Source organism: Bombina bombina, chromosome 1, assembly GCF_027579735.1.
Source record: "Bombina bombina isolate aBomBom1 chromosome 1, aBomBom1.pri, whole genome shotgun sequence".
NCBI lineage: Eukaryota > Metazoa > Chordata > Amphibia > Anura > Bombinatoridae > Bombina > Bombina bombina.
The window spans coordinates 190545814-190573311 of NC_069499.1; the positions used below are offsets into that span (position 1 = coordinate 190545814).

At 45.5% G+C, this 27498-nt stretch overlaps 1 protein-coding gene across 1 annotated transcript in view; it reads right to left on the minus strand.

The window, feature by feature from the left end:
• CDAN1 (codanin 1) overlaps positions 1 to 27498 on the minus strand; it is a 380174-nt gene that overhangs the window by 206709 nt on the left and 145967 nt on the right. The window lies entirely within an intron of this gene.

Consider the following 27498-nt stretch of genomic DNA (forward strand, 5'->3'; position numbering starts at 1 on the left):
ATCCCTGTTAGGGACCACTCATAAGTCCTGGACTCAACCGAGCGCAAAAGCTGCAGAGGAGACAAAAGTCCCACTGTCTAGAAGCACACAAAAGTTAAACCCTCTCCATGATCAATGGTAAAAGGAACAACAAACAAACACTCCCATACCACATTCTCCCCAACTAAAAAGAAAGGAAGAATCAGATAAAAAAGGTCAGAAAGAACCTCCAGAAACAATCCCCGGAGAGTCAAGGACAGAATAGAGAGAGAGAAGCCCCAAGCATAACTCGAAAAAGAGCAGACTACAAGGCTGCAAGAGGATAATACCCCGCAGAGAATAATCTACGGCGGAGGGGAAGAAGGAAAAGGAAAAATTCCAGATGACCTCCTACATGGATCCAAAGAACCAAGGTAGATCCTTAACCAGAACCGAAGGTCCGGAAGGACGAAAAGTAGAACATAACTACCTTACCACAGACAGCTATCTAGCACAGATAACTGAACGCCCCCGGCTCAGAAACCCTGGGAGCAAACAGGAACAGAATAGTAATATCTGTCCACGCCACAAACAAAAGCCGCAGACTTCCATTCGACAGGAACGCAGAATAAACGCCAAGCCATAATAACTAGCCAACCAAGTAGCTAGCAAACGTGCACCAGGACATCGCTGGAAAGACGCAAGATAAAAAAAACTCAGAAAGCAGAGCGAACCAACCCCCCCCCCACTAGAAAACGGGGTAAGGGAGGATGACACCCTGACCAATAAAGAGAACCAGCTACCCACTGAGGGAAGGTACCATATCATCCGAACCGACTGTAAGACCCCCCAACCTAAGGAAGAAGCACTTGGGATTAATGATACGTGGTCGATGCCCAAACAGGGCAGTCAGAGACTCTGACCCCTACTCCAGTCTAACTAGCCCATCACAGCAGCGACTGGCAAGGTCCAAAAGGACAAGGGGAATAAAAATTCCCAGCATTAACAAGGCCCGGAGAACAGATGACAAATCTTCCTCCATGATTACTTAAGGAAAGAGTAGGAATAAGGCACCGATACCCAAAGAGACTAGCTCGGGTTCCAGGATACCCAGTCTCAGATCCCTTCATAAACTCAAAGGGAAAATACTCTCAGCAAAGAGAGACCCTCTACCCACTGAACTCCAAGAGTCAGATGAGAAAAAATGACCTCAGGAGGAGCCAACTGGATAGGCGCAGTAGACCAGATTCTTCCAAATAGAAGGAAATCGAAGAAAAACCTAGGAAGACTCCAGTAGAGAAATTCCCAGGAAAACTTCCTCCATTTCTCCAAAGAGAGAATAGCCGCCCCAGTAGAAAAAAAGAGATTTCCCCAAGGCCGGGAAAACATTACCTGCTACCGGATGCCGGACAGATCCAAAGTTGATGGAAATCTGGAAAACAGAGTCACCAAAATGCCAAGTCAAAAGACAAGGACTAGGTTAAAAACCGGACCCCCCCAGAACCAGATCAAGAAACTTTGCAGAACAACCACAAAGTTACCCCCTCTGTAATGAAATTGCACATGAGTTGATGTAACCACTGTCATGCCCTCATGTGGTCTTGAACTCTGATCTCTCATGCTGTATCCCAGTGACTGACCTCTCAGCCCCAAAGGGCTTCAAGGATAACACCCACAAAGTCCGAAGACAAAGGCAGGACCCAAAAAAGATCAGAACTCAAACAAGAAATTAATTGTATGAGAGAAAATGACAGAAAAAAGACAGTCTCTAAAGATCCAAACAGGATCAACCCCCTGAAGGAATTGACGAATGAACGAGCATTCTGACACTGTCAGGCGACGGCAAAAGAGACTGCATAATAATCCCCCAGATCTCCAAGTACTGTATACAGGATCCCAAAGAGGATACTGTAAGAAAAAAATGGTCCCTAAGAACCGGGACTCCTCAACTAGATGACAGGAAGACCTTCTCCAAAAGGCAAGGGGAAGCAAAAAATACAGCAATCTTCAGAAAGGAAGCACTGATTAAGGAGATAGGAAACAAAATAGGACAATTCAATCCGCAATGGAGTACCAATAGAAGGGAAATTAATCACCTTCTACACCAGGTGCTGAATATCTCCATGAGTCATCTGATCTCCGAAAGGGAGAACCCTAGCTCCTGTCCAAAGGACTTCAGGCACTACAAATATACTGCCATAGCAGGATTCGTTAACCCAGCTAACTATGCTAGCTATGCAGGGACAAGACACATAGGAGTGACCAAACATCAGACGCCCCACCAGGACGAAATAAACTAGGACTAGCCTGATATCTAGGATAGAAGGGTCTCCTATAGTTTGTAGAAAACAAGAAAATAACCTCTAAACAAGAAGTAAACAAACCTAGTACCCAAACAGGGCTACTAGCCTGTTGTCGAGGATACGTGTCTGATATAAACCTCAAAAGAACAGAGAGAACTAATACCCAATCAGGACCAGCCTGATGTCCAGGCTACGATAGAACTGGTCAAGGGTTAACTGCAAGTTCTAAACCCTAGCAGGGCTAGACTAAAAAAAAAGACAAACAAGCTCTGAGGCTAAAACATTGTCTTCATTAAAAAAAACCACAACAAAAAACACTTTTTTTTTTTTTAACTTCCGCCAGAAGCAACATCAATCACGACTATATAATAGCCAGTATCAAATCCCAGAGAAGGGGTGCGGAGCTAGCTAGCTGTTGGAGAAGACGTGTTTATACATAGCTCCTGCCATATATGCAGATAAAATAGCAAAAGGCCATAATTTAGCCTTCAAAGGATAGAATTTCGCCTTGCCTGCAATCTGGAGAGCAGCTAGGCTTTTAATTGCTCAGAATAAGAGACTTGCAAGTGCCGGCTGACTTCGGTCACATTACGGTACCGGGCCTACAAGTCAGGACTGACACAGCAACGGTGGCCTCTCCTCCCGCTTTCAATGGATGCAATGGCCTAGCCGTTTGTGTCGGAGGGCAGATGGTGTCATTTACTGAGCAGCGGAAGGTCACCCAGAGTATTAGTGGCGAGGACATGGGCGTCAGACCGGTCACTTGGGTAATAGCCCCATGAGCAGTACCTCTCCTGGCACCTTCTAGCGACACTTTCCGCATCAACACTTACCGCATCGGTGGGTCTCTCATACTTGACTGCCCTGACAAGGGACACAAGCTGGAGCGACAAACAGCTGGGAGGAGGAAGGAGACTGAGGATAGCCGATTGAAGGCCTAGACGACGCCTAGCACGAACCGCCATTTTGGATCAGCAAGTAAGTGCGTAGTGTATCACACGCTTACACAAGGCCCAGATTATGGAGGAGTTGAGCGCATTATTTTTTAAACTTATGACAGACTTTGAAAGGAAGTTCTGCGAGAGGGCAGATAAAATTATTGCTGCGCAACAGTGAGATGTCCTGACCCGCAGTCCATTGCTCAGCCTTGGGGTGCAGGAAGCAACTACTGAGGTGAGGGATACCCCATGTCCGCAGATAATGCCGTTAGGTACCATGCTACCCTCGCAACCCACATGTAAACCCAAGCCAGAGGAAGGAGATATCATAAGGTGGGAGCTGCAGAAGTCCATAGTAGACCTCTCCAATTCAGCTACCCGGCAGGGGAATGTGATCTCTACTAACCCACGGAAAGTTATGTACGGTCAGCAAATGGACACTGCAAGGCTGTTTGAGATACATGATAGAGACTATTGCAAACAAAAAACGCTTGTCCTCAACCTACTGTGGAACTGTCTCTATAGATCTGGCATAGGGTAGAAATGCCCCCATTGCTGTGACTACCTATTGAGCGCTAAAAATCCTATAACATAATGACGGCCTCAAAGCCTGAAATATTTGTTTTGTGACTCATGTAAGTGGCCTCCTTTTTTAGCTATCATCTTCCCTAGTTGCATATACAAACCCTATTCTTTCGTTCCATGGAGCTTACCTGGGGCATGTGCCTTGTTTCTGGGTTACCACATTTGATGCAATGACTGTTTATTGACGTTTATTACCCAGTCCATTGTTACTGTTCTTTTAAATATGCAGAGTGATTGCTGAAAAAGCCCTAAAGCTCCATAACGGTATAAATTGATGCCTGATATTAATTTTATGCCCTTGGGGGGGAGTTTATTACTTAAGACATATAGAAAGCTTAGGTGGGTTCTATAGGCAACCTCAAGCAACAATGATATTTATCAGTGCCTCTATGCCTATCTTGACTACACTGTATTGCTGAAAGAGTTTTGTGGTCATTTATCTATATAAATTCACCGACTTAGTTATTAAGGATAGTTCATACTGTACATAGTTCCTTGGAAAGGTAATGGGTACACACATGATTTTGGCCTTAGTAGGGGCCATGGTATATGTTTAGCTTGCTCTGTCCGCGGCCAAGGCAGAGTGATATGTTCAGACCCTCCCCTTGCCCCTCCTTGGCAGTGTGGAAGAATATACCTACATTTTATCCTACCTATATGAATATACTAGATTTCCACTTATGTACAGTGCTAGACTATGGCGATAATAAAAAATAATATGAAAGACCACCATGTTGTGGAGTTATCCTCCTATGTAGTTTACAGCAGGCTATGTCCAAGTGTACAAATCCCAGAGAAGGAAAAAAACTTTAAGGAAAAGTCTACAACAGTCTCAAGCTCTGAAAAGGAAGAAATAAAACACATCCAAACCGGATCAAAAAGAAAGTAGGCAGCACCCATACGTGAACGCCAAAAAGGAATGGAAACACCAACAGGATCAGCCTGTCAGAGACCGGATTCCTCAAGAGCTCAGAACTGGGATTAGATACACAAACAAGAGATGATTAGGAGTAGGATCCCCATCCCTCCACTCATCTAGCGCGGTTCGCCATCTGATTCAGAAGAATGAGGATTCGCTGACGAGTCAGAACCGCCAACACCTGCCTCAGTAGTACACGCAGGCGCGCCAGTCTGAATCTGAAGGCAAAACTCACGTCCGACGGGGCATCCAAAGGCCCCGACCCTGAAGGCTTCACCCCTGAAGCCTCAGAGGAAACCGCTTCCCCAGAGGAAAGATCCGAAATATTCGACCCCTCACTTGACGCACCCAGGTTAAGAGGACACAGATGAACTCTTTGCAATCAGGAAGATGCAAGTGCGCCAACGCCAAAGATAGGGACATGCGAAACCGTGCAGTAACCCTCTGGTGGAAATAAGGAAATTTATGCTTACCTGATAAATTTATTTCTTTTACGATATGAGTCCACGGATTTCATCCTTACTTATGGGATATCGCCTCCTGGTCAGCAGGAGGAGGCAAAGAGCTCCACAGCAGAGCTGCATATATAGCCCCTCCCTTCCCTCCCCCTCCAGTCATTCGACCGAAGTTAGGAAGAGAAAGGAAAAGCCAAGGAAAAGAGGTGACTGAAGTTTAACAAAAATAAAAACCTGTCTTTAGAAAAATAACAGGGTGGGACGTGGACTCGTCATATCGTAAAAAAATAAATTTATCAGGTAAGCATAAATTTCCTTTTCTTTTACAAGATATGACGAGTCCACGGATTTCATCCTTACTTATGGGATACAATACCAAAACTATAGGCCACGGATGAAAGGGAGGGACAAGACAGGAACCTAAACGGAAGGCACTACTGCTTGAAGAACCTTTCTCCCAAAAACAGCCTCAGATGAAGCAAAAGTATCAAATTTGGAAAAAGTGTGAAGAGACGACCAAGTTGCAGCCTTGCAAATCTGTTCAACAGAAGCATCATTTTTTAAATGCCCATGAGGAAGCCACAGCCCTAGTAGAATGAGCCGTAATTCGTTCTGGAGGCTGCTGTCCGGCAGTCTCATATGCAACACGGATGATACTCTTCAGCCAAAAAGAAAGAGGTAGCCGTAGCTTTCTGACCCCTACGTTTCCCAGCAAAAACAAAGAATAAAGAAGATGTTTGACGAAAATCCTTAGTCGCCTGCAAGTAGAACTTCAAGGCACGGACTACGTCCAAATTATGTAACAGACGCTCCTTCTTAGAAGAAGGGTTAGGACACAAGGAAGGAAAAGCAATTTCCTGATTAATATTCTTGTTAGAAACAACCTTAGGAAGAAAACCAGGTTTGGTACGTAACACCACCTTATCAGCATGGAAAATAAGATAAGGAGAATCACATTGTAAAGCCGAAAGCTCAGAAACTCTGCGAGCAGAAGAAATAGCAACCAAAAATAAAACTTTCCAAGATAATAACTTATCTATGGAATGCATGGGTTCAAACGGAACCCCTTGAAGAACATTAAGAACTAAATTCAAACACCAAGGAGGAGCAATTGGCCTAAACACAGGCCGGATTCTAGTCAGGGCCTGACAAAAAGATTGAACATCTGGAACCTCTGCGAGACGCTTGTGTAATAAAATAGACAAAGCAGAAATCTGTCCCTTTAAGGAACTTGCTGACAACCCTTTCTCCAATCCTTCTTGGAGAAAAGATAAAATCCTGGGAATCCTAACCCTACCCCATGAGTAGCCCTTGGATTCACACCAATAAAGATATTTACGCCATATCTTATAGTAAGTCTTTCTAGTAACAGGCTTCCGTGTCTGAATCAAGGCATCAATGACCGCATCAGAGAACCCCCGCTTAGATAAAATCAAGAGTTCAATCTCCAAGCAGTCAGCTGCAGAGAAAACAGAATTTATGCTTACCTGATGAATTACTTTCTGTTGCGGTGTATCCAGTCCACGGATTCATCCTTTACTTGTGGGATATTCTCCTTCCCTACAGGAAGTGGCAAAGAGAGCACACAGCAGAGCTGTCCATAATGCTCCCCCTCTAGCTCCACCCCCCAGTCATTCGACCAAAGGTTAGGAAGAAAAAGGAGAAACTATAGGGTGCAGTGGTGACTGTAGTTTAAACAAAAAAAATTTAACTGACTTAAATGTCAGGGCGGGCTGTTGACTGGATACACCGCAAGAGAAAGTAATTTATCAGGTAAGCATAAATTCTGTTTTCTCTTGCAAGGTGTATCCAGTCCACAGATTCATCCTTTACTTGTGGGATACCAATATCAAAGCTTTAGGACAAAACTACCTTATCTGCGTGGAACACCAGGTAAGGTTTATCACACTGTAAGGCAGATAATTCTGAGACTCTTCGAGCAGAAGAGATAGCTACCAAAAACAAAACTTTCCAAGATAACAACTTAATATCTATGGAATGTAAAGGTTCAAACGGAACCCCTTGAAGAACTGAAAGAACTAGATTTAGACTCCATGGCGGAGCCACAGGTTTATAGACAGGCTTGATTCTGACTAAAGCCTTAGCAAACGCTTGAACGTCTGGTATCTCTGCCAGGCTTGTGTAAAAGGATAGACAGAGCAGATATCTGTCCCTTTAAGGAACTAGCTGACAATCCTTTCTCCAATCCTTCTTGGAGGAAAGACAATATCCTGGGAATCCTAATCTTACTCCACGAGTAACCCTTGGATTCACACCAACCCAGATATTTCCGCCATATCTTATGGTAGATTTTCCTGGTGACAGGCTTTCTAGCCTGAATCAGAGTATCTATAACCGACTCAGAGAAACCACGCTTTGATAGAATTAAGCGTTCAATCTCCAAGCAGTCAGACGTAGAGAAACTAGATTTGGATGCTTGAACGGACCCTGTATTAGAAGATCCTGCCTCATTGGCAGTGTCCATGGTGGGACAGATGACATGTCCACTAGGTCTGCATACCAAGTCCTGCGTGGCCACGCAGGCGCTATCAGAATCACCGAAGCCTTCTCCTGCTTGATTCTGGCGACCAGACGAGGGAGAAGGGGAAACGGTGGAAAAACATAAGCCAGATTGAAGGACCAAGGCGCTGCTAGAGCATCTATCAATACCGCCTTGGGGTCCCGGGACCTGGACCCGTAGAGAGGAAGTCTGGTGTTCTGACGGGAAGCCATCAGATCCAACTCTGGAGTGCCCCATAGCTGAGTCAGCTGGGCAAACACCTCCGGGTGGAGTTCCCACTCCCCCGGGTGAAAAGTCTGACGACTTAGGAAATCCGCCTCCCAGTTGTCTACTCCTGGGATGTGAATTGCTGAGAGCTGGCAGGAGTGATCCTCCGCCCACCTTATTATTTTGGTTACTTCGGTCATCGCTAGGGAACTCTTTGTTCCCCCCTGATGATTGACGTAAGCTACAGTCGTGATGTTGTCCAACTGAAATCTGATGATTTGGCCGCAGCTAGTTGAGGCCATGCCTGAAGAGCGTTGAATATCGCCCTCAGTTCCAGAATGTTTATCGGGAGAAGCTTTTCTTCCCGAGACCATAAGCCCTGAGCTTTCAGGGAGTCCCAGAACGCACCCCAGCCTAACAGACTGGCGTCGGTCGTTAAAACGATCCACTCTGGTCTGCGGAAACATATTCCCTGAGAAAGGTGATCCTGAGACAACCACCAGAGAAGAGAATCTCTGGTCTCCTAGAGACCCTAGTGCTTAGAGCTGGCAAAGAGAATGACTTGGGGGTGGAGCTAGAGGGGGAGCTATATGGACAGCTCTGCTGTGTGCTCTCTTTGCCACTTCCTGTAGGGAAGGAGAATATCCCACAAGTAAAGGATGAATCCGTGGACTGGATACATCTTGCAAGAGAAATTAGATTCGGATGATGGAAGGGTCCCTGAATGAGAAGGTCCTGCCTCAATGGAAGCTTCCACGGCGGCAGAAAGGACATGTCCACCAGATCGGAATACCAAGTCCTGCGAGGCCACACAGGAGCGATTAGAATCACCGAAGCCCTCTCCTGTCTGATCCGTGCAATCATCCGGGGAAGGAGAGCAAACGGTGGAAACACATAAGCTAGGTTGAACGACCAAGGCACTGCCAAGGCATCTATCAGTTCGGCCTGAGGATCCCTGGACCTGGATCCGTATCTCGGGAGTTGGGCATTCTGACGAGATGTCATCAGATCCAATTCCGGTCTGCCCCACCTGAGAATCAGGGTGGCAAAGACCTCCGGATTGAGTTCCCATTCCCCCGGATGAAACGTCTGTCTGCTCAAAAAATCTGCTTCAAAAGATATTAAAACCAGTGAGCGCAGGGTGAACACACCAAACTCCTGAGAATACCTATGTTTTCCCAAAATAGGTAAGTGAAATGACTAAAAAAGGGGAGTGAACCAGGAGCGCTACAGCTAAAGGTGCTAAAAAACAGAATTTATGTTTACCTGATAAATTTCTTTCTCCAACGGTGTGTCCGGTCCACGGCGTCATCCTTACTTGTGGGATATTCTCTTCCCCAACAGGAAATGGCAAAGAGCCCAGCAAAGCTGGTCACATGATCCCTCCTAGGCTCCGCCTACCCCAGTCATTCGACCGACGTTAAGGAGGAATAATAGCATAGGAGAAACCATATGGTACCGTGGTGACTGTAGTTAAAGAAAATAAATTATCAGACCTGATTAAAAAACCAGGGCGGGCCGTGGACCGGACACACCGTTGGAGAAAGAAATTTATCAGGTAAACATAAATTCTGTTTTCTCCAACATAGGTGTGTCCGGTCCACGGCGTCATCCTTACTTGTGGGAACCAATACCAAAGCTTTAGGACACGGATGAAGGGAGGGAGCAAATCAGGTCACCTAAATGGAAGGCACCACGGCTTGCAAAACCTTTCTCCCAAAAATAGCCTCAGAAGAAGCAAAAGTATCAAACTTGTAAAATTTGGTAAAAGTGTGCAGTGAAGACCAAGTCGCTGCCCTACATATCTGATCAACAGAAGCCTCGTTCTTGAAGGCCCATGTGGAAGCAACAGCCCTAGTGGAATGAGCTGTGATTCTTTCGGGAGGCTGCCGTCCGGCAGTCTCGTAAGCCAATCTGATGATGCTTTTAATCCAAAAAGAGAGAGAGGTAGAAGTTGCTTTTTGACCTCTCCTTTTACCTGAATAAACAACAAACAAGGAAGATGTTTGTCTAAAATCCTTTGTAGCATCTAAATAGAATTTTAGAGCGCGGACAACATCCAAATTGTGCAACAAACGTTCCTTCTTTGAAACTGGTTTCGGACACAGAGAAGGTACGATAATCTCCTGGTTAATGTTTTTGTTAGAAACAACTTTTGGAAGAAAACCAGGTTTAGTACGTAAAACCACCTTATCTGCATGGAACACCAGATAAGGAGGAGAACACTGCAGAGCAGATAATTCTGAAACTCTTCTAGCAGAAGAAATTGCAACTAAAAACAAAACTTTCCAAGATAATAACTTAATATCAACGGAATGTAAGGGTTCAAACGGAACCCCCTGAAGAACTGAAAGAACTAAATTGAGACTCCAAGGAGGAGTCAAAGGTTTGTAAACAGGCTTGATTCTAACCAGAGCCTGAACAAAGGCTTGAACATCTGGCACAGCTGCCAGTTTTTTGTGAAGTAACACCGACAAGGCAGAAATCTGTCCCTTCAGGGAACTTGCCGATAATCCTTTTTCCAATCCTTCTTGAAGGAAGGATAGAATCCTAGGAATCTTAACCTTGTCCCAAGGGAATCCTTTAGATTCACACCAACAGATATATTTTTTCCAAATTTTGTGGTAAATCTTTCTAGTTACAGGCTTTCTGGCCTGAACAAGAGTATCGATAACCGAATCTGAGAAACCTCGCTTCGATAAAATCAAGCGTTCAATCTCCAAGCAGTCAGCTGGAGTGAAACCAGATTCGGATGTTCGAACGGACCCTGAACAAGAAGGTCTCGTCTCAAAGGTAGCTTCCAAGGTGGAGCCGATGACATATTCACCAGATCTGCATACCAAGTCCTGCGTGGCCACGCAGGAGCTATCAAGATCACCGACGCCCTCTCCTGATTGATCCTGGCTACCAGCCTGGGGATGAGAGGAAACGGCGGGAACACATAAGCTAGTTTGAAGGTCCAAGGTGCTACTAGTGCATCCACTAGAGCCGCCTTGGGATCCCTGGATCTGGACCCGTAGCAAGGAACTTTGAAGTTCTGACGAGAGGCCATCAGATCCCTGTCTGGAATGCCCCACAGTTGAGTGACTTGGGCAAAGATTTCCGGATGGAGTGCCCACTCCCCCGGATGCAATGTCTGACGACTCAGAAAATCCGCTTCCCAATTTTCCACTCCCGGGATGTGGATAGCAGACAGGTGGCAGGAGTGAGACTCCGCCCATAGAATAATCTTGGTCACTTCTTCCATTGCTAGGGAACTCCTTGTTCCCCCCCGATGGTTGATGTACGCAACAGTCGTCATGTTGTCTGATTGAAACCGTATGAACTTGGTCCTCGCTAACTGAGGCCAAGCCTTGAGAGCATTGAATATCGCTCTCAGTTCCAGAATATTTAACGGTAGAAGAGATTCTTCCCGAGACCAAAGACCCTGAGCTTTCAGGGATCCCCAGACCGCGCCCCAGCCCATCAGACTGGCGTCGGTCGTGACAATGACCCACTCTGGTCTGCGGAATGTCATCCCTCGTGACAGGTTGTCCAGGGACAGCCACCAACGGAGTGAGTCTCTGGTCCTCTGATTTACTTGTATCTTTGGAGACAAGTCTGTATAGTCCCCATTCCACTGACTGAGCATGCACAGTTGTAATGGTCTTAGATGAATGCGCGCAAAAGGAACTATGTCCATTGCCGCTACCATCAACCCGATCACTTCCATGCACTGAGCTACGGAAGGAAGAGGAACGGAATGAAGTATCCGACAAGAGTCCAGAAGTTTTGTCTTTCTGGCCTCTGTTAGAAAAATCCTCATTTCTGAGGAGTCTATAATTGTTCCCAAGAAGGGAACCCTTGTTGACGGGGATAGAGAACTCTTTTCCACGTTCACTTTCCAGCCGTGAGATCTGAGAAAGGCCAGGACGATGTCCGTGTGAGCCTTTGCTCGAAGGAAGGACGACGCTTGAATCAGAATGTCGTCCAGGTAAGGTACTACTGCAATGCCCCTTGGTCTTAGTACCGCTAGAAGGGACCCTAGTACCTTTGTGAAAATCCTTGGAGCAGTGGCTAATCCGAAAGGAAGCGCCACAAACTGGTAATGCTTGTCCAGGAATGCAAACCTTAGGAACCGATGATGTTCCTTGTGGATAGGAATATGTAGATACGCATCCTTTAAATCCACCGTGGTCATGAATTGACCTTCCTGGATGGAAGGAAGGATAGTTCGAATGGTTTCCATCTTGAACGATGGGACCTTGAGAAACTTGTTTAAGATCTTGAGATCTAAGATTGGTCTGAACGTTCCCTCTTTTTTGGGAACTATGAACAGATTGGAGTAGAACCCCATCCCTTGTTCTCTTAATGGAACAGGATGAATCACTCCCATTTTTAACAGGTCTTCTACACAATGTAAGAACGCCCGTCTTTTTATGTGGTCTGAAGACAACTGAGACCTGTGGAACCTCCCCCTTGGGGGAAGTCCCTTGAATTCCAGAAGATAACCCTGGGAGACTATTTCTAGCGCCCAAGGATCCAGAACATCTCTTGCCCAAGCCTGAGCGAAGAGAGAGAGTCTGCCCCCCACCAGATCCGGTCCCGGATCGGGGGCCAATATTTCATGCTGTCTTGGTAGCAGTGACAGGTTTCTTGGCCTGCTTTCCCTTGTTCCAGCCTAGCATTGGTCTCCAAGCTGGCTTGGCTTGAGAAGTATTACCCTCTTGCTTAGAGGACGTAGCACTTTGGGCTGGTCCGTTTTTACGAAAGGGACGAAAATTAGGTCTATTTTTTGCCTTGAAAGGCCTATCCTGAGGAAGGGCGTGGCCCTTACCCCCAGTGATATCAGAGATAATCTCTTTCAAGTCAGGGCCAAACAGCGTTTTCCCCTTGAAAGGAATGTTTAGTAACTTGTTCTTGGAAGACGCATCAGCCGACCAAGATTTCAACCAAAGCGCTCTGCGCGCCACAATAGCAAACCCAGAATTCTTAGCCGCTAACCTAGCCACTTGCAAAGTGGCGTCTAGAGTGAAAGAATTAGCCAATTTGAGAGCATTGATTCTGTCCATAATCTCCTCATAAGGAGGAGAATCACTATCGAGCACCTTAATCAGTTCATCAAACCAGAAATATGCAGCTGTAGTGACAGGGACAATGCATGAAATGGGTTGTAGAAGGTAACCCTGCTGAACAAACATCTTTTTAAGCAAACCTTCTAATTTTTTATCCATAGGATCTTTGAAAGCACAACTATCCTCTATGGGTATAGTGGTGCGTTTGTTTAAAGTAGAAACCGCTCCCTCGACCTTGGGGACTGACTGCCATAAGTCCTTTCTGGGGTCGACCATAGGAAACAATTTTTTAAATATGGGGGGAGGGACGAAAGGAATACCGGGCCTTTCCCATTCTTTATTAACAATGTCCGCCACCCGCTTGGGTATAGGAAAAACTTCTGGGAGCCCCGGCACCTCTAGGAACTTGTCCATTTTACATAGTTTCTCTGGAATGACCAACTTTTCACAATCATCCAGAGTGGATAATACCTCCTTAAGCAAAATGCGGAGATGTTCCAACTTAAATTTAAATGTAATCACATCAGATTCAGCCTGATGAGAAATGTTCCCTGAATCAGTAATTTCTCCCTCAGACAAAACCTCCCTGGCCCCCTCAAATTGGATTAGGGGCCCTTCAGAGATATTAATATCAGCGTCGTCATGCTCTTCTGTAACTAAAACAGAGCAGCCACGCTTACGCTGACAAGGGTTCATTTTGGCTAAAATGTTTTTGACAGAATTATCCATTACAGCCGTTAATTGTTGCATAGTAAGGAGTATTGGCGCGCTAGATGTACTAGGGGCCTCCTGAGTGGGCAAGACTCGTGTAGACGAAGGAGGGAATGATGCAGTACCATGCTTACTCCCCTCACTTGAGGAATCATCTTGGGCATCATTGTCATTATCACATAAATCACATTTATTTAAATGAATAGGAATTCTGGCTTCCCCACATTCAGAACACAGTCTATCTGGTAGTTCAGACATGTTAAACAGGCATAAACTTGATAAGAAAGTACAAAAAACGTTTTAAAATAAAACCGTTACTGTCACTTTAAATTTTAAACTGAACACACTTTGTTACTGCAATTGCGAAAAAACATGAAGGAATTGTTCAAAAATCACCAAATTTTCACCACAGTGTCTTAAAGCCTTAAAAATATTGCACACCAAATTTGGAAGCTTTAACCCTTAAAATAACGGAACCGGAGCCGTTATAAGCTTTAACCCCTTTACAGTCCCTGGTATCTGCTTTGCTGAGACCCAACCAAGCCCAAAGGGGAATACGATACCAAGTGACGCCTTCAGAAAGTCTTTTCTAAGTATCAGAGCTCCTCTCACATGCGACTGCATGCCATGCCTCTCAAAAACAAGTGCGCCACACCGGCGCGAAAATGAGACTCTGCTTATGCTTTGGGAAAGCCCCTAAGAAATAAGGTGTCTAATACAGTGCCTGCCGATATTATTATATCAAAATACCCAGATAAAATGATTCCTCAAGGCTAAATATGTGCTAATAATAAATCGATTTAGCCCAGAAAAGTCTACAGTCTAAATAAGCCCTTGTAAAGCCCTTATTTACGATCGTAATAAATATGGCTTACCGGATCCCATAGGGAAAATGACAGCTTCCAGCATTACATCGTCTTGTTAGAATGTGTCATACCTCAAGCAGCAAGAGACTGCACACTGTTCCCCCAACTGAAGTTAATTGCTCTCAACAGTCCTGTGTGGAACAGCCATGGATTTTAGTTACGGTTGCTAAAATCATTTTCCTCATACAAACAGAAATCTTCATCTCTTTTCTGTTTCTGAGTAAATAGTACATACCAGCACTATTTCAAAATAACAAACTCTTGATTGAATAATAAAAAACTACAGTTAAACACTAAAAAACTCTAAGCCATCTCCGTGGAGATGTTGCCTGTACAACGGCAAAGAGAATGACTGGGGTAGGCGGAGCCTAGGAGGGATCATGTGACCAGCTTTGCTGGGCTCTTTGCCATTTCCTGTTGGGGAAGAGAATATCCCACAAGTAAGGATGACGCCGTGGACCGGACACACCTATGTTGGAGAAAATATAAGACAATGTGTTTGATACTTGGAAATATGACAGGACAATAACGTATCTAAAATGAGACACAATTTAATTGACAAAAATAATAACAAGTAAAAACGGACGTCTCCGTAAGTAAAACTTCTTAAGTTGCCGCCATATAAATATTGCAATAGCAGAAAGAGTTCGTGGCGCAAAATAGAAATAGTCCAGTGTACACTTACAATTGCTCTATTCCATGTTGGTTTGCTAGCAAACAAGGGCTTACCCCAGACCTTCCACTCGATGTTCTCTGTGGGTAAGTTACAGCCGTTAGCGCGATGACGTCCCTTATGTGGGCGCTGTCCCAGACGGGCTCTCTGATTGGACCAAATTCGGAACCAGCCAACAGCGGTAATGGTGACTCTTTTAGCTATGGTATAGCAATCCTCCAGTGACAGATACCTGCTCTTAGTGCTAGATAGCACGCAAGGTACACAATAAAAGCTGTGAGCGGACTTGATTAGGAGTTCAGAGAGTTAGTTGCAAGTCTTTCCAATAGCTAATTATATTAGCGAATTTGCACAATCCTCAGTGAACACTTTGGTAGCTCCAGCTACAAGTAGTAAATCTTAGTGGTTGTTGCAGTACATCAACGCGTTTCTCCCTTTACAGGGCTTTCTCAAGATGAATGATCTGCAACAGGTGTATCTCCATTTAAAGGTATAGCTTGCTTCTCATTGGTTATAACACACCTGGGAGTATTACCTAAGGCGGTCTTTAATATTTAAGATGGTATTGGCAAGCAACTATATAGAGAAGAGTAGTGTCTACTATTCCCTTCTCAATGCATAATAAGTGTTCTCTTATCCTGTCTTTGATCATACGCTTAGTCTCCCCAAAATAAAACAAATTACATGTGTATTTAAGAATATAAATTACCCCCTTTGTAGTGCCTCTAATGCATTGCTTAATAGTGATTTCTTCTCCTGAATTTGGAATGGAGAAGAAAAAAGACCTCTAGAGGAACAAGAGGGAGTGGGATCAGCACAAGAGGCAAAGAGAGGGAGATAAAGATAAATGGAGTTTTTAATATCAGTAATACTACACTACAAGATGAGGAAACAAATATTTTGAGCTATGGTCTCTCTTTTGCCCCGAGTGTTAGATTAAACAAATTCAATACGCATATCCATATAAAGAAATTTGTTAGGAACCTCACCCTTAAAAGATTTTTTATGAAAAGTCCCCTTGAAAGAATGTCCATGACTAAAGATAAAATAAAAGAGGATAAGTTTATCCATACCAGCCTAAAATCCAAATCGACATTTAATCCTGTCTCCGCTAAGGGAACTCACCTTGAAACTTTTGAACAAATGGTTTTAAAAGATCTAAAGAGTAGTAAACCATCAAAATTTATGAAAACTAACTTGACTAAAAAAAAGAGACCATCACTTTGGATAATTTGAAAAAGAACCATAATATAACCATCAAGCCCGCCGACAAGGGCGGCAGGATTGTGATTATGGACACAAGTTATTATGATATGGAATCTTTAAGATTATTGAATGACAATAAAACCTATAAAAAACTTGATCTAAATCCTACTAACAAGTTTGCTGCCCTTTTAAAAAGGCTTATAAGAGAAGGTAGAGACTCAGGAATTTTAAATGAGAGGGAGGTGGAATACCTGGACCCTATCCATCCTAGGGTCCCGGTGTTCTACTTCCTTCCGAAAATACATAAGAACCTCACTCAACCACCAGGGAGACCGATTATTTCGGGCATAGGGGCATTATCCTCCAATCTCTCACAATATGTGGACACTTTCCTGCAAAAGTATGTAAGGAATTTGGACTCATATTTGAGGGATTCCACCCAGGTCCTAAATATTTTGGAACAAATTGTTTGGGAGGATGACTTTATTCTAGTGACTGGAGATATTACTTCTCTTTATACAGTAATTGATCATGATAAAGGGATTGTAGCTATTAAAAAATATTTAGATGAAGATTCAGAGATGAGACCAGAACAAAAAGATTTTTTATTAAAAAGTATCTTGTTTATATTGAAGAATAATTACTTCATGTATAATAACAAATTCTACTTACAAATAGAAGGTACGGCTATGGGCACGAGGTTCGCGCCAAGTTACGCCAACTTATTTGTTGGCAATTGGGAAGAGTCTTTCTTCCAATCGGGTAACTATGGCGCGGACCTCGTGCTCTATAGACGGTACATAGATGACGTCTTGCTGATATGGAGAGGGTCTGAATTAAATCTTTTAAAATTGTTCTCGGATATGAACTCTAATGATAAAGGTCTTGTATTTACCTTTAATCACAGCAAAGATAAGGCTGTCTTTCTAGATTTAGAAATTATGGCAATTAACAAAAACATAGAAACAAGAACACATTTCAAAGAGGTTAACTCTAACAGTTTTATTCATTTTAAAAGTTGTCATCTCCAGCAGTGGAAAGACAACATTCCCGTAGGCCAAAGTCTAAGAGTAAGAAAAAATTGCTCTAGACCTTCAGACTTTGAATACCAAATAGAGTCCCTAATCGAAAAATTTAGAGATAAGGGATACGATGAGGAAGTTGTCAATAGGGCTGTAACAAGAGCAAGGAACACTGATAGAAAGAGCCTCCTCACATATAAACAAAAGACAACCAAAGAGAACTCAGATTTAATTGACGTCCCATTTATAACGGAATACAATGTAGATCATGGCATTATGAGAAGAATTTTAAATAAACACTGGGCCATCCTAAAAGCTGACCCAATATTAGGAGATGCACTCCCTCACAAACCCAGATTAATTTTTAAAAAGACAAAAAATTTTAAAACAATACTTGCGCCTAGTTCACGTGAGACAAATCAGAAACCAAATTTCATACAAAAAGATTTACAAGGGGGAAAAATATCAGGTTTCTTTCCTTGCTATTCATGCAAGGCATGTACACATAGTGATAAAAGGAAAGTTATTACCATTCCAAATTCAGGAGAAGAAATCACTATTAAGCAATGCATTAGATGCACTACAAAGGGGGTAATTTATATTCTTAAATGCACATGTAATTTGTTTTATTTTGGGGAGACTAAGCGTATGATCAAAGACAGGATAAGAGAACACTTATTATGCATTGAGAAGGGAATAGTAGACACTAATTTATATAGGCACTTCAAATCTGTACATAAGGGCAATACCAAAGATTTAAAGTATTGGGGTATACTTCAAGTTAAGCAGAATTGGAGGGGGGGGGGAATTTAGAAAAATTTTTGAAAATCAAAGAGGCTGAATTGATTTATAAACATAACACTCTGTTCCCGGCTGGTCTAAATTCTGAACTAGATATTTCCCCATTTTTATTTGACTAATAGCAGCTACGTAATGCACGTTTTTGCACCTTATTATATTACACATATAGTATTAATTTAGACCCACAATATGACTATCTTTACTATGCTCCAAGTACTCACTGTTTTTAATTACTGTTTTTTAATTATTGTTTTTTATAAATGTTCTTATTAATTGTTTTTAATTGATTGTTTTTAATAAATGTTTTAGTACATAACTTTAATAAAAATAATTGTATAAATAGACACAATATTAACTATAGGGATCATTTTTAAGGGAGCTCTGTGAAAATTAGTGATAGAGACTACTCTTCTCTATATAGTTGCTTGCCAATACCATCTTAAATATTAAAGACCGCCTTAGGTAATACTCCCAGGTGTGTTATAACCAATGAGAAGCAAGCTATACCTTTAAATGGAGATACACCTGTTGCAGATCATTCATCTTGAGAAAGCCCTGTAAAGGGAGAAACGCGTTGATGTACTGCAACAACCACTAAGATTTACTACTTGTAGCTGGAGCTACCAAAGTGTTCACTGAGGATTGTGCAAATTCGCTAATATAATTAGCTATTGGAAAGACTTGCAACTAACTCTCTGAACTCCTAATCAAGTCCGCTCACAGCTTTTATTGTGTACCTTGCGTGCTATCTAGCACTAAGAGCAGGTATCTGTCACTGGAGGATTGCTATACCATAGCTAAAAGAGTCACCATTACCGCTGTCGGCTGGTTCCGAATTTGGTCCAATCAGAGAGCCCGTCTGGGACAGCGCCCACATAAGGGACGTCATCGCGCTAACGGCTGTAACTTACCCACAGAGAACATCGAGTGGAAGGTCTGGGGTAAGCCCTTGTTTGCTAGCAAACCAACACGGAATAGAGCAATTGTAAGTGTACACTGGACTATTTCTATTTTGCACCACGAACTCTTTCTGCTATTGCAATATTTATATGGCGGCAACTTAAGAAGTTTTACTTACGGAGACGTCCGTTTTTACTTGTTATTATTTTTGTCAATTAAATTGTGTCTCATTTTAGATACGTTATTGTCCTGTCATATTTCCAAGTATCAAACACATTGTCTTATATTTTTTAGCACCTTTAGCTGTAGCGCTCCTGGTTCACTCCCCTTTTTTAGTCAAAAAATCTGCTTCCCAGTTGTCCACCCCTGGGATGTAGATTGCTGACAGATAACAAGATACTTCTGTCATCGCTAAGGAACTCCTTGTTCCTCCCTAATGATTGATGTAAGCCACAGTCGCAATGTTGTCCGACTGAAATCGGATGAATTTGGCCGAAGCCAACTGAGGCCAAGCTTGAAGCGCATTGAGGATTGCTCTCAACTCCAGAATATTGATGGGAAGTAGAGAACTCTGACCAAGTCCACACACCCTGAGCCCTCAGGGAATTCCAGACTGCACCCCATCCTAGAAGACTGGCGTCCGTTGTCACTATCACCCATGAGGGTCTGCAGAAGCACGTCCCTTGGGACAGATGATCCTGCGACAACCACCAAAGAAGAAAATCTCTTGTCCCAGATCTATCTGAGGAGACAAATTTGCATAATCTCCATTCCACTGTCTGAGCATACTCAGTTGTAGAGGCCTGAGATGAAAACGAGCAAACGGAATGATGTCCATCGCCGCCACCATCAATCCAATTACCTCCATGCACTGAGCCACTGATGGCCGAGGATTGGACTGAAGGGTTCGGCACAAAGAGAGAAAGTCTGCCCCCTACTAGATCCGGCCCCGGATCGGGGGCCACCCCTTCATGCTGTCTTGGGAGCAGCAGCGGGCTTCTTGGGTTGTTTACCCTTGTTCCAAGCCTGATTGGGTTTAGCAATGATCTCAGAAGCTTGGTCTGGTACCAGAAAAACCTCTTGAGGAAGGTACCTCAAAATATTTGCCCTGCAACACAGGAGATAAGTCCCTCTAGCAATCTAAATGATCCGTAGTACAGCCCTCGTGGGCGTCTCTAACTAGCAATCACCCGTTCAGTATTTTTCAAGTTAAACCGCCGGGAGAAGTGGAACCGCCATAGAAAATCAAATAAGCAGCAATCTCAGCCCCAGTGCCTGCTATGCTGTCTAAGAGTCTCCTCCAGTAAGGACAAATAAAATGTCCCAAGAGAAATAAAGCTTACTACACGAAAACTGCCCTTTCTTTCCTCCTTAGCAAATAAAGTGCTCACTTTTTCTGAGTGATGTCTTTCCCAGAAATAATTAAAGTCAGCACTTACCTGATAAATGCCCGACAGCAAGGCATCTCACCCGACTTGAGAGGTCCTCTCCCTCACATAGGCCTGTGGAAACAAAAAGGACTGAGTATTTCCCCTCAGGCTTTCATAATCAGGGCAGCATAAAATCTATGAGCGGCGCAGTGATAATTATGTCCCACCAGTTCCCATTGCTCTAAAGCCACCACTGCTCTACTGAAGAGACTGATATGGACTACGGCTACACCCTAGGACAAAGTAGCACAATCTTGCACCACTTTAAAAATAATAAACACTTGATTGAAGAATCTTAACACCTAACTTTACCACTTCCTAGCACTAACGTAGGCAAAGAGAATGACTGGGTTGGTATGGAAGGGAGGTGATATCTAACAGCTTTGCTGTGGTGCTCTTTGCCGCCTCCTGCAGGGCAGAAGAAGTATTCCCTATAGAAATTAAGATGATCTGTGGACTCATCGTGTCATTAAAAAGAAAGTTATATTCCCATTAAAAGACCTCTTGAAGGGAGAGGGGGGGAAAAACCCTCCAGAAGTAGCTCTTGGAACAACGCATGAGGATGCCTGACATCCAGATAGCGCAATAAGCAAAGAGGGGAGCATGCATGCAACCAGACATAAGATAAGGGAACAAGTACATTAAAACTAACCTGTGCACGAACAACCCAATGTAAGCAATCCCGAAAAGCATACATGTGCTATGCCAACCTGCATCAATATTTTTTTTTAAGGGGAATATTATATAGCATAAAAGCAGAGGATATGTAATAGGACTATATAAACTACCCAACAAGAGGAGACAAAGGATAGGACCTTGCAACACCTATGGAAGACTTGTGATGGATTACCAGAAGGTGAAAAATATGTCTCTACCCATACTCCAAGTATGAAGGAGGCGGGTGGGCGGCCCATCGCTGGAGGAAGGCAGGACCGCTACAGAAAAATCTAACCGCTGCAGGGAGGGGTATAAGATGGTAGGGACAGATATAATCTCGGAGGGGGTAAATGAGGGAGGGGGGAAGATAGGGGGGAGATAGGGGGCAGCTACACTACAGAAAAAATGTTAAAATTACTGCAAACTGGGTACTGGCAGACAGCTGCCAGTACCTAAGATGGCAACTAATAGGTAGACGGGGAGGTAGGGAATCCTACACTGCAGAAACTATAAAAAAAAAAAAAAGAAGAAGAAAAAAAAAAAAAGCCTTTATTTTAGTACTGGCAGACTTTCTGTCAGTACTTAAAGGGCCACTAAACCCAAAATCTTTCTTTCATTATTCAGATAGAGAATAGAAATTTAAACAACATTACAATTTACTTCAATAATTTATTTTGCATCATTTTTTAAATATGATTATTTGAAGAAAAAGCAATGCACATGGTGAGCCAATCACCTGATGCTTCTATGTGCAGCAACCAATCAGCAGCTAGTGAGCATATCTAGATTTTTCATCAAAGAATATCAAGAGAATAAAACAAATTTGATAATATAAGTAAATTAGAAAGATGTTTAAAATTGCATTCTCTTTCTAAATCATAAAAGAAAAAAATTGGGTGGCATGTCCCTTTAAGATGGGGTGAACATTGTGGGGTGGGGGAAGGAAGAGAGCTGTTTGAGAGGGATTAGGGAGGGATCTGGGCGTGATGTGTGTCAGGTGGGAGGGTAATCTATAGACTAAAGCTAAAATTAACCCTGCAAGCTACCTAATTAACCCATTCACTGCTGGGCATAATACAAGTGTGGTGCGCAGCAGCATTTAGCGGCCTTCTAATTACCAAAAAGCAATGCCAAAGCCATATATGTCTGCTATTTCTGAACAAAGGGGATCCCAGAGAAGCATTTACGAGAGGGGGAGAGAGAGAGAGCAAACGAGAGGGGGAGAGAGAGCAAAAGAGAGGGATGGAGAGAGAGCAAAAGAGAGGGATGGAGAGAGAGCAAAAGAGAGGGATAGAGAGAGAGAGCAAAAGAGAGGGATAGAGAGAGAGCGCAAAAGAGAGGGATAGAGAGAGAGCGCAAAAGAGAGGGATAGAGAGAGAGCAAACGAGAGGGATAGAGAGAGAGCAAAAGAGAGGGATAGAGAGAGAGCAAAAGAGAGGGATAGAGAGAGAGCAAACGAGAGGGATAGAGAGAGAGCAAACGAGAGGGATAGAGAGAGAGCAAACGAGAGGGGGAGAGAGAGCAAACGAGAGGGGGAGAGAGAGCAAACGAGAGGGATGGAGAGAGAGAGAGGGATGGAGAGAGAGAGAGGGATGGAGAGAGAGAGAGGGATGGAGAGAGAGAGAGAGAGAGAGAGAGAGAGAGAGAGAGAGAGAGAGAGAGAGAGAGAGAGAGAGAGAGAGAGAGAGAGAGAGAGAGAGAGAGAGAGAGAGAGAGAGAGAGAGAGAGAGAAAGAAAAATAGAGGGGGGAGGGAGCAAAAGAGAGAAAATAAGGGGGAAAGAGAGAAAGCAAAAGAGGGGAAGAGAGAGCAAAAGAGGGGGCAAAATAAGAGGGGGGAGAGAGAGCAAAATAAGAGAGGGGAAAGAGAGAGGAGGAGGGAGAGAGAGCAAACGAGAGGGGGAGAGAGAGAGAGCAAACGAGAGGGGGAGAGAGAGAGAGCAAACGAGAGGGGGAGAGAGAGAGAGCAAACGAGAGGGGGAGAGAGAGAGAGCAAACGAGAGGGGGAGAGAGAGAGAGCAAACGAGAGGGGGAGAGAGAGAGAGCAAACGAGAGGGGGAGAGAGAGAGAGCAAACGAGAGGGGGAGAGAGAGAGAGCAAACGAGAGGGGGAGAGAGAGAGCAAACGAGAGGGGGAGAGAGAGAGCAAACGAGAGGGGGAGAGAGAGAGCAAACGAGAGGGGGAGAGAGAGAGCAAACGAGAGGGGGAGAGAGAGAGCAAACGAGAGGGGGAGAGAGAGAGCAAACGAGAGGGGGAGAGAGAGAGCAAACGAGAGGGGGAGAGAGAGAGAGCAAACGAGAGGGGGAGAGAGAGAGAGCAAACGAGAGGGGGAGAGAGAGAGAGCAAACGAGAGGGGGAGAGAGAGAGAGCAAACGAGAGGGGGAGAGAGAGAGAGAGAGCAAACGAGAGGGGGAGAGAGAGAGAGAGCAAACGAGAGGGGGAGAGAGAGAGAGAGCAAACGAGAGGGGGAGAGAGAGAGCAAACGAGAGGGGGAGAGAGAGAGCAAACGAGAGGGAAGGAGAGAGAGAGCAAACGAGAGGGAAGGAGAGAGAGAGCAAACGAGAGGGAAGGAGAGAGAGCGCAAACGAGAGGGAAGGAGAGAGAGCAAACGAGAGGGGGAGAGAGAGCAAACGAGAGGGGGAGAGAGAGCAAACGAGAGGGGGAGAGAGAGCAAACGAGAGGGGGAGAGAGAGCAAACGAGAGGGGGAGAGAGAGCAAACGAGAGGGGGAGAGAGAGCAAACGAGAGGGGGAGAGAGAGCAAACGAGAGGGGGAGAGAGAGCAAACGAGAGGGGGAGAGAGAACGCAAAAGAGAGGGGGAGAGAGAACGCAAAAGAGAGGGGGAGAGAGAACGCAAAAGAGAGGGGGGAGAGAGAGCGTAAAAGAGGGGGGAGAGAGAGAGCGCGCAAAAGAGGGGGGAGAGAAAGAACGCAAAAGAGAGGGGGGAGAGAGAGAACGCAAAAGAAAGGGGGGAGAGAGAGGAGAGAGAGAGAGAGAGAGAGAGAGAGAGAGAGAGAGAGAGAGAGAGAGAGAGAGAGAGAGAGAGAGAAAGAAAAATAGAGGGGGGAGGGAGCAAAAGAGAGAAAATAAGGGGGAAAGAGAGAAAGCAAAAGAGGGGAAGAGAGAGCAAAAGAGGGGGCAAAATAAGAGGGGGGAGAGAGAGCAAAATAAGAGAGGGGGGAGAGAGAGGAGGAGGGAGAGAGAGCAAACGAGAGGGGGAGAGAGAGAGCAAACGAGAGGGGGAGAGAGAGAGCAAACGAGAGGGGGAGAGAGAGAGCAAACGAGAGGGGGAGAGAGAGAGCAAACGAGAGGGGGAGAGAGAGAGAGAGCAAACGAGAGGGGGAGAGAGAGAGAGAGCAAACGAGAGGGGGAGAGAGAGAGAGAGCAAACGAGAGGGGGAGAGAGAGAGAGAGCAAACGAGAGGGGGAGAGAGAGAGAGAGCAAACGAGAGGGGGAGAGAGAGAGAGAGCAAACGAGAGGGGGAGAGAGAGAGAGAGCAAACGAGAGGGAAGGAGAGAGAGAGCAAACGAGAGGGGGAGAGAGAGAGAGAGCAAACGAGAGGGAAGGAGAGAGAGAGCAAACGAGAGGGAAGGAGAGAGAGAGCAAACGAGAGGGAAGGAGAGAGAGAGCAAACGAGAGGGAAGGAGAGAGAGAGCAAACGAGAGGGAAGGAGAGAGAGAGCAAACGAGAGGGAAGGAGAGAGCGAGCAAACGAGAGGGAAGGAGAGAGCGAGCAAACGAGAGGGAAGGAGAGAGAGAGCAAACGAGAGGGAAGGAGAGAGAGAGCAAACGAGAGGGAAGGAGAGAGAGAGCAAACGAGAGGGAAGGAGAGAGAGAGCAAACGAGAGGGAAGGAGAGAGAGAGCAAACGAGAGGGAAGGAGAGAGAGAGCAAACGAGAGGGAAGGAGAGAGAGAGCAAACGAGAGGGAAGGAGAGAGAGAGCAAACGAGAGGGAAGGAGAGAGAGAGCAAACGAGAGGGAAGGAGAGAGAGAGCAAACGAGAGGGAAGGAGAGAGAGAGCAAACGAGAGGGAAGGAGAGAGAGAGCAAACGAGAGGGAAGGAGAGAGAGAGCAAACGAGAGGGAAGGAGAGAGAGAGCAAACGAGAGGGAAGGAGAGAGAGAGCAAACGAGAGGGGGAGAGAGAGAGCAAACGAGAGGGGGAGAGAGAGAGCAAACGAGAGGGGGAGAGAGAGAGCAAACGAGAGGGAAGGAGAGAGAGAGCAAACGAGAGGGAAGGAGAGAGAGAGCAAACGAGAGGGAAGGAGAGAGCGAGCAAACGAGAGGGAAGGAGAGAGCGAGCAAACGAGAGGGAAGGAGAGAGCGAGCAAACGAGAGGGAAGGAGAGAGCGAGCAAACGAGAGGGAAGGAGAGAGCGAGCAAAAGAGGGATGGAGAGAGCGAGCAAAAGAGAGGGATGGAGAGAGCGAGCAAAAGAGAGGGATGGAGAGAGCGAGCAAAAGAGAGGGATGGAGGGAGAGAGCAAAAGAGAGGGATGGAGGGAGAGAGCAAAAGAGAGGGATGGAGGGAGAGAGCAAAAGAGAGGGATGGAGGGAGCGAGCAAAAGAGAGGGATGGAGGGAGCGAGCAAAAGAGAGGGATGGAGGGAGAGAGCAAAAGAGAGGGATGGAGGGAGAGAGCAAAAGAGAGGGATGGAGGGAGAGAGCAAAAGAGAGGGATAGAGAGAGAGCAAAAGAGAGGGATAGAGAGAGAGCAAACGAGAGGGATAGAGAGAGAGCAAACGAGAGGGGGAGAGAGAGAGCAAACGAGAGGGGGAGAGAGAGAGCAAACGAGAGGGGGAGAGAGAGAGCAAACGAGAGGGGGAGAGAGAGAGCAAACGAGAGGGGGAGAGAGAGAGCAAACGAGAGGGGGAGAGAGAGAGCAAACGAGAGGGGGAGAGAGAGAGCAAACGAGAGGGGGAGAGAGAGAGCAAACGAGAGGGGGAGAGAGAGAGCAAACGAGAGGGGGAGAGAGAGCAAAAGAGAGGGGGAGAGAGAGCAAAAGAGAGGGGGAGAGAGCAAAAGAGAGGGATAGAGAGAGAGCAAAAGAGAGGGATAGAGAGAGAGCAAAACAGAGGGATAGAGAGAGAGCAAAACAGAGGGATAGAGAGAGAGCAAAAGAGATGTGGAGAGAGAGCAAACGAGAGGGGGGAGAGAGCAAACGAGAGGGGGGAGAGAGAGCAAACGAGAGGGGGGAGAGAGAGCAAACGAGAGGGGGGAGAGAGAGCAAACGAGAGGGGGAGAGAGAGCAAACGAGAGGGGGAGAGAGAGCAAACGAGAGGGGGAGAGAGAGCAAACGAGAGGGGGAGAGAGAGCAAACGAGAGGGGGAGAGAGAGCAAACGAGAGGGGGAGAGAGAGCAAACGAGAGGGGGAGAGAGAGCAAACGAGAGGGGGAGAGAGAGCAAACGAGAGGGATGGAGAGAGAGAGAGAGCAAAAGAGAGGGATGGAGAGAGAGAGCAAAAGAGAGGGAAGAGAGAAAGATGTGGAGAGAGAGCAAAAGAGGGAAGAGAGAGAAAGATGTGGAGAGAGAGCAAAAGAGAGGGAAGAGAGAGAAAGATGTGGAGAGAGAGCAAAAGAGAGGGAAGAGAGAGAGAAAGATGTGGAGAGAGAGCAAAAGAGAGGGGGAGAGAGAGCAATAGAGAGGGGGAGAGAGAGCAATATAGAGGTCGAGACAGAGCAATATAGAGGTCGAGACAGAGCAATAGAGAGGGGGAGAGAGAGCAATAGAGAGGGGGAGAGAGAGCAATAGAGAGGGGGAGAGAGAGCAAAAGAGAGGGGGGAGAGAGAGCAATAGAGAGGGGGAGAGAGAAAAAGATGTGGAGAGAGAGCAAAAGAGAGGGGGGGAGATAGCAAAAGAGAGGGGGGGAGATAGCAAACGAGAGGGGGAGAGAGAGCAAACGAGAGGGGGAGAGAGAGCAAACGAGAGGGGGAGAGAGAGCAAACGAGAGGGGGGAGAGAGAGCAAACGAGAGGGGGAGAGAGAGCAAACGAGAGGGGGGAGAGAGAGCAAACGAGAGGGGGGAGAGAGAGCAAACGAGAGGGGGAGAGAGAGCAAACGAGAGGGGGGAGAGAGAGCAAACGAGAGGGGGAGAGAGAGCAAACGAGAGGGGGAGAGAGAGCAAACGAGAGGGGGAGAGAGAGCAAACGAGAGGGGGAGAGAGAGAGCAAACGAGAGGGGGAGAGAGAGCAAACGAGAGGGGGGAGAGAGAGCAAACGAGAGGGGGAGAGAGAGCAAACGAGAGGGGGAGAGAGAGCAAACGAGAGGGGGAGAGAGAGCAAACGAGAGGGGGAGAGAGAGTG